Here is a 7,476-nt window from a genome sequence, read left to right as displayed (position 1 = left end):
ACGATTCTGCCAGCTCACCACCACCCTATTTCTTTTCAGTATGTACTGACGCTGTACGAATAAGAAAAGAAGAAAAAAAAACGCACGAATTTATCGCCTTCGAAGTTCCTTAAATATTGCTAATATTTCTGCTGAGAAATGTCTTGATAAACATTTCTAAGTAGACGTCAATATTGGAATTTCAGGGCCCAGACATACTGTGAAAACAAAGTTAGTGATGGCGTGCGTTTGTTGTGGCCTGGCATAGATGTGGTGAACGAAATACATATGACGGCAAGTGTAGCGTTTCGATCAGCACTAAGACTTCATCGATTATCTCACTGTGAACCATTATATTTGGATCTAATCTTTATCTTCCGATTTCGTAACAGCATGTAAACGTTCCGCTGTGTAACACAATCCATTTAATATTCAACAAACTATTCGTGTCCCAGTTCATATCTTCCATCTTCGATAACGATTCTCTCTAATCGATATATCCGATTCAAGCACTATAGGATACGTTACATAAATATATGGTTTAATACAAATCAGAGGAGCTGGATTGTTAATGTTGATCTTGTTCTTGTTTTTGCTGCTGCTGCTGCTACTGCTGCTGCTGTGTTTGTTTCCATTGTCGTTGTTGCTGTTCCAATTTAGTCATATTTCAACCCCGTTCGATCAAGCAAATCTATTTTCCAATAAAGACGCTAGAGGAGGTGGCCAGGAGACGGACAGCCCTTGACTACGATTTTGAGTCTGCTTTTTAAGTTTTGTATAAGGCAGGAACTGGAGCCGCCAAATCAAGGACTACCCGAACGACACGCACTCTACCTACGCCCCTGCTACAAACAGATGCATCCCAAATGTGACCATCCCATTGATTGTATATCAGTTTCCATATTGTCCAGTATGTATTTCCTTTTTTCTTTGTTTAAGAGGCCATTTTATGATTGAAGGAGATTTAGCTGTTATTGTTAACATGTCCAGCGACCACACACATGTACTCGCAATGTCTGACAGTGTTTCTGGTTGTTGAAATGTCAACTGCCATCACTGTAGCTGCGAACAAAAGACCGACCCAAACTCAGATAAATACTAGCCGAGCAGAGAGACATACAACCGGGAGGACAGACAGCTGATTCTACTCACAATACTTGTGTCTTAGGCAGAAGGTATCAATTTCCCAAGAATGTCGGTTATATTTTCAAGTTGGCACTTTGAGATTTGAGTGCGAATTAAAATTAGCCACTATTTTTAGTAGCTTCAATTACCCCATAAATTAGGGGAACGTAACGGATCAACACTAGCTGTATAACCGTTGGGGGACAAACACGGGGATTTACACATGCATTAATAACTATATACGAGTATATAAAATCTCTTTCATTGATACATGCACAGTTATTGTAAGTAGTAGTAGTAGTAGTAGTAGCAGTAGTAGTAGTAGTAGTAGTAGTAGTGGATGTTGTTGTTACTGTTGTCGCTGTTGCTGTTGTTGTCGTTTTGTTGTCGGTGTTATTGTTTACTCGTAGACCGGAGAACGTTTTATAAGGATTTACCGCAAAATAAATTTATCTACGCCGGCGTTACCATCCATTTGATTAGAAAGGAAGAAAATCATAAATTCCTTTGAATTCGAAATGTATGTCGAATCTGTTTATATGGATCTACTTAGATGTCCATTACATAGAACAGATGCAGTGTTGCAACAACAAGTACTTCTGTCGTAACAACGAACACGTATTTTATTTAATTTTACTGATGTCTAACGAGTCCTCATTACCCCCAAGAATATCAAATTGCAGTATTTCGCCCCTTCGCTACAGGTCAACTTTGCCTTTCATCTTTTCGGGGTTGATAAATTAAGTACCAGTGAAACACCGGGGTCGATTTAATTGACTAGTCCCCCTTATCGAAAATTCCAGACCTTGTATCTATTGTAGAAAGGGTTATTGTAAGCATGTCTAAAGCAGCGACCTGGCAGAACCGGTAGCATGTCCAGCGAAATACTTCGCGATATTTCATCCGTCTTTACGTTCTCAGTTCGAATTCCACCGAGATGGACTTTACCTCTTACCTTTCCGAGGTCAATAAAATAAGGAGGAGTTGAGTATTGGCGTCAACATAATCGTCCTATCCCCATCCTGAAATTGCTGACCTCATGCCAAAATTTGAAATTATTATTATAAGCATGTCTAAAGCAGTGAGCTGGCATAATTGTTACTGCGCCGGGCAAAACCCGAGGTCGATAAAATAAAATACCAGTTGTGCACAGGAACGATGTAATCGACTTACCCCATCACGAAATTGCTGGCCTTGTACCAGTATTCCAAAACATTGTTATAAGCATGTCTCTTATTGGTTGTTCACTTTTTTTTTTTGACAATAGAAAATTGTCTTGATGGAAATTTCTCCTGCTAATTTAATAAAATAAACCGTATTATTATTTTCTCTTAACATTTATTAAATTTAATTACGTTTCATTTAATATTATTATATTTCCTCCATTACTGTTCGTAGCCACACAATTGCAAAATGGTTATATCTCTTTCGTCACGAACAAATTAACTAATTATGGGTACATTAATTACATTACATTTATTTAATTTTGAAAAAGGAATAAAAATATTGATGAAGATAGGTAAATATATTTGGTAGAAACATTTGATAAAAATTAATATGGTTTCATAATTTATTTTTTGATCAGATAGAAGGGAAACAATTTCAAATTGACATTCAGATTGAATGTTTTTCTAGATTTTATAGAACAATTCCAATATATAGTAAAGATTATTTGCCAGCATAACATGGTAATCCTGGTTTAGGACGAATGTTACTGTAATTTAGCCCCATCATCTCCAGCTGGCTATATGATACGATCTGTGTTCTAATATTTTTGAACAAGGGAATATAGCACCCCCACTCAGCTCAAAACAATATCTGTGTATCGTGATTTCCGGATTATTTCCCTACATCAGCACAGAATAATTGTTATGCTTGAGGTGGCACTGCCATATTTCTCGTTCGAAATATATAGTTTTCAAAGTGACAACATATTGAAAAATATAAGGGCACAGATCGTGTCGTGTAGCCAGCTGGAGACGATGTCTCCTGGGACTAAATTTCAGCAACATTCGTCCTAAACCAGGACTGCCATGTTATGTTGGCAAACAATCTTTACTACAAAGTACTGTTGCTGAATATCTCTCGTTGTGAGATTTACAAATAGTAATTTTTAAATTTCAGTATATTTTCCAATGTTTACATTCTTTACAAGACCATTTTTCTGTAGTGCTGAATTTCAGAAAGATGCTTTTTCTTCCAGTCATTCTGCCTGAAGTACAAAATGACGCCAGACTCCCGAGTATACAGGGACCTATACTCAGCATCCTCCCATGGCCAATGACCAATGCTGGGAGAGGGAACTCATGGAAATATTGGATGTGTGACGTTCTTTGATGAAACTTGGATTAATTATCCTTAATTTACAAAATTTCCTTTCGAACTTGAAACCTTTCTATTGTTACTTTTGTAAACCGATTCTCTGTAAAAATTACACTTTTTTAAAAATTGTTTCTTTATTATTATTATTTTTTGCATTGTGTACTTCTAATGTACTCTCAACCTTCAAACCTGTGCAAAATAAATCATCGTCGTCGTCGTCGTCGTCGTTATCATCATCATCATCATCCTCACCACCACCAACACCACCACCAACACCATCATCATCATCATCATCATCATTATCATTAATGTCATCGTCGTTGTTGCTGCTGCTACTACCACTAATACTACTACTATCACTACTACCCCACCACCACCACCACCACCACCACCACCAACACCCTTGTGGCTAATATAACTAATCATTATCAGCATCATCACCATCGACATCGTCGTCATCATCGTCTCGTCTCGCCGTCGTCGACGTCTTTATTATCATCAGTATCATTCTCCTCCTCCTCCTCCTCATTATTCTTCCTGTTTTTGTTGTTGCTATCGCTGCTATTGTTGTTGTTGTTGTTGTTGTTGTTGCGGTTATGCCATGATGTGTTTTCAAAAAACAAAAAAAAGTAAAAAAAGACAAAACAACAACAACCTATAATGAGGTATACGTTAAATTGATATTAAATTGTATTTCATACATGTTGTTACACGATATTCATTTGCTAACATTGGCACCAAACCAACAAATTTATGCTTCAAGAGAAAACTTGATTACATCGACATGTTGTTGCTGTTGTTGTTATTTTCGCTGAAGTTTTTTTTTTAAGGTAATAGCGGTGACGGCAGTGGAGATGATAATGTTGGTGTTGGTGGCTGCCGGGATGGTTCTATTGTTACTTCTGTTATTGCTGCATTTCCTGTTGTTTTGTTTTAATTTTTCCTTTTTTGTTTTAATTTTTCACTCTCATTGCAGCATTTCCTGTTACTCGGTTCTTCTGGTGGTGCTGGTGATGTTACCGTTTAGTTTTTTGTGTTACTTAATGGTCAGGTCAGCTCTAATCGTGTAGACCAGTAGTCAAGCAACTTCCAGCTGTGTACATCTGGCCTTTCTTTCAAACACAATGTATCTAAAACCATATTATTGTTTATTTTCCCTTCTTTTGTTTTAAAACGGCTTAATTTGAGTGCAAATTTGGGCCGATTCTACCACGTAGAAACTTCGTTCTTGGCTCGTATTGTTATTAACATTGTTTATCACAAGGTCGTTCTTAGTCGAGCACATCTATGTTATATAATTGAAGTGCCCTTATTTTAAAAAGAAATTAGTTTATAATTTCAAAGTTATTTGGTTGCTTTTTTCTAGCATGCTAAGCGACCCTGTACAATTTCTGTCATTGGAGCGGTAAATTAAAGTTTTTATATTTCGAGTACATTAGTTTATTTTAACCCTGTCTGAATTGCGTTCCTGTATCTAACTTTACCCTCCACTTGGGCTCCCGAGGGAAAATAAATAGTTGCATGCAGAGATCGAGAGTAACGCTTGCAAGCAAACTAACGGACAGTTCAGCTTCAAAAATAAATTGAGGAGTATAATAATAATGATAATAATAATAATAATAATAACTTTTACTCTAGGCACAGGGCCTGGATTTTGTGGGGAGAGGGGCCAGTCGATCACATCGATTCCAGTACATGACTGGTACTTACTTTATCGATCCCGAAAGGCTGAAAGGCAAAGTCGACCTCGGCGTAATTTGAATTCAGAACGTAAAGACAGACGAAATACCGCTAAGCATTTCGCCCGGTGTGTTAACGATGTCGCCTTTGGCGGGTAGGAAAGCCATTTCATTCTCATTTTAATAATATTCATAATTCATCCGGTATGTATTTTCATGTACCCCAATGTAATACTTTGCCTGTCCTTGTGCTGTCCCCTCTATATTATGGACGTAGTGCCAAAAGAAAGAAAGTAAGGTTAAACTGGATTCTGGAAGCTATGATTGCCTGTTTAGTTTACTATGCACTGTCTGCTTTGTATTAGGCATTTATGGAATTATATTAAGCTCCAGGAATTCGGAAGAACTTTTTGATTGTTAGTTTTAACATAATTCCTGTGTTACATCTAGGTGAGTACAAAAAGTATTTTATGTTATGATATTTATGTGAATTTTGAACCCTGCATTTGTGGCAGGCTGTGTAGTAATTTTGCTAGGTATTTTCTGTTAAGATAAATGTTAAAATTTGTATAAGTAGCTAAAGGGTATATGAATTAATTTCTCATGTAGCTATATTTTTGTATTAGACAATTAACAGTAAATTTTGCCTAATGGTTACTCACCATGCTAGTATGAGGCAATTTTGTGTGAATTTAAAACAACCAAGATTTTTTTGTTTGACTATTTAATTTTTTTTACTATAATTAATTGAGGTAGTCCGGCAGCCGTTTTGAGACACGAACGTTAAAGTTTAAATGGTTGCTTTGACATTAGATTTATTTACGTTTAGGTCCAAGGTTCGAAAACCGAATTTGTGAAGCCAGATTTTATAAAATCCTAATTTTCGGAATCCACAATTTTTGAACACCAAATTTGTGAAGACAGATTTTATGACATTTCAATGTTCGAAATCCAAGGTTGAACACCGAATTTGTGAATCCAGAGTTACGAATCCAAGTTTGTGAAATCAATTTGAGGCCGGGTTTCTGACTCCGAATTTCTGAACTATATATATATATATATTACCTTTATAAATATTTTGACTGCATGTCTAATGTAGCATTAATTTATTTTTGTTCGTATATACTTGTTTTGTATAGGCACAAACTTTCCGGACAACCCAATATTGTATATATGAAATTTAGTTCACGGCCCACCAGGGGTTTGCAGACCCCAGGTTGGTAACCACTGGTCTATAACATCAACAATTAGAACATATCATTAAAACGGAGAGCTGACAGAATCGCTGCCAAGGTGGACGATGGGCTTAGCGGCATTTCGTCCGCCTTCACGTTCTGAGTTCGAATTACGCCGAGACCCACTTGGCCTTTCATCCTTTCGGGGTCGATTAAATAAAACCAGTTTAGCACTGCGTGTCGATGTAATCAAGTTGGCTTCCCCCATCCTTCGAAATTGCTGGCCTTGTGCCAAAATGTGAAATGAATTACAACGTAACAGCAACAACAACAATAACACCAATGACATCTACCGACAACAATAACAACAATAACAACACCGACAACAATAACAACAAAACAAACTCCACCAGTAACAACAGCAACGACGACGATAACAACAACAACAACATCAACAGCAACCACAACATCAACGTAATCAAGAAAGCCAACAAGAACTGCAACAATACAACTGTAATGAACAACAACAGCAAGAACAACAACAATAAAAGCAATAATCACTGTGAGGCATTGATTAAGTATCGAATCGTTTGTTTAAATTCGAAGATTCAGACCTAACTTGAAAATCAGAGTCAAATCATTTATTTATTAATAGCAATAACGATGCTGCGTAACGTTGGCACATGTCCAATGGCTGTATGTTAGGAAATGATTATTTTGAAAGGCTATAACTAACTGTTCAGTAAATGTTACATGTATCGGCAAATCCACGAGGGATTTTTAAATCAGCTGCTTTGGTCTATGAGGGTCTCCAACGGTCATACGTGCCGCCGCCAGTTTTTACATTGAAGTAATTAATCGTTATAGAAATATAAATATATGGGTGAGCCAACGAGGAATCGGTAAGATAATGTGAATGACCTTAAATGGACGCTGGAGGAATTAGAAATAGCAGCTAAATTGTGCGATCATATTACTTTAAAAACATTTTTAAAAGAAAAAGTTTAAGAAAAGAGATCGTATTTTCAGAGGTATGGCTGTCTGGTAAAGAGTTTGCTTCCGATACCACAGGGTTCCGGGTTCAGTCCTACTGCGTGGAAACTTGCATAAGTCTCATGTACTGTAGCCGGAGGTCGACCAAGGCCATGAGAGTGGATTTGGAAGACGGAAACTGAAAGAAGCCTATCGTATATATA

This window comes from Octopus bimaculoides, chromosome 23 (genome assembly GCF_001194135.2).
Source record: "Octopus bimaculoides isolate UCB-OBI-ISO-001 chromosome 23, ASM119413v2, whole genome shotgun sequence".
Taxonomy (NCBI): domain Eukaryota; kingdom Metazoa; phylum Mollusca; class Cephalopoda; order Octopoda; family Octopodidae; genus Octopus; species Octopus bimaculoides.
The sequence above is the reverse complement of the archived record's forward strand: the minus strand, read 5'-3'. Positions refer to the sequence as shown.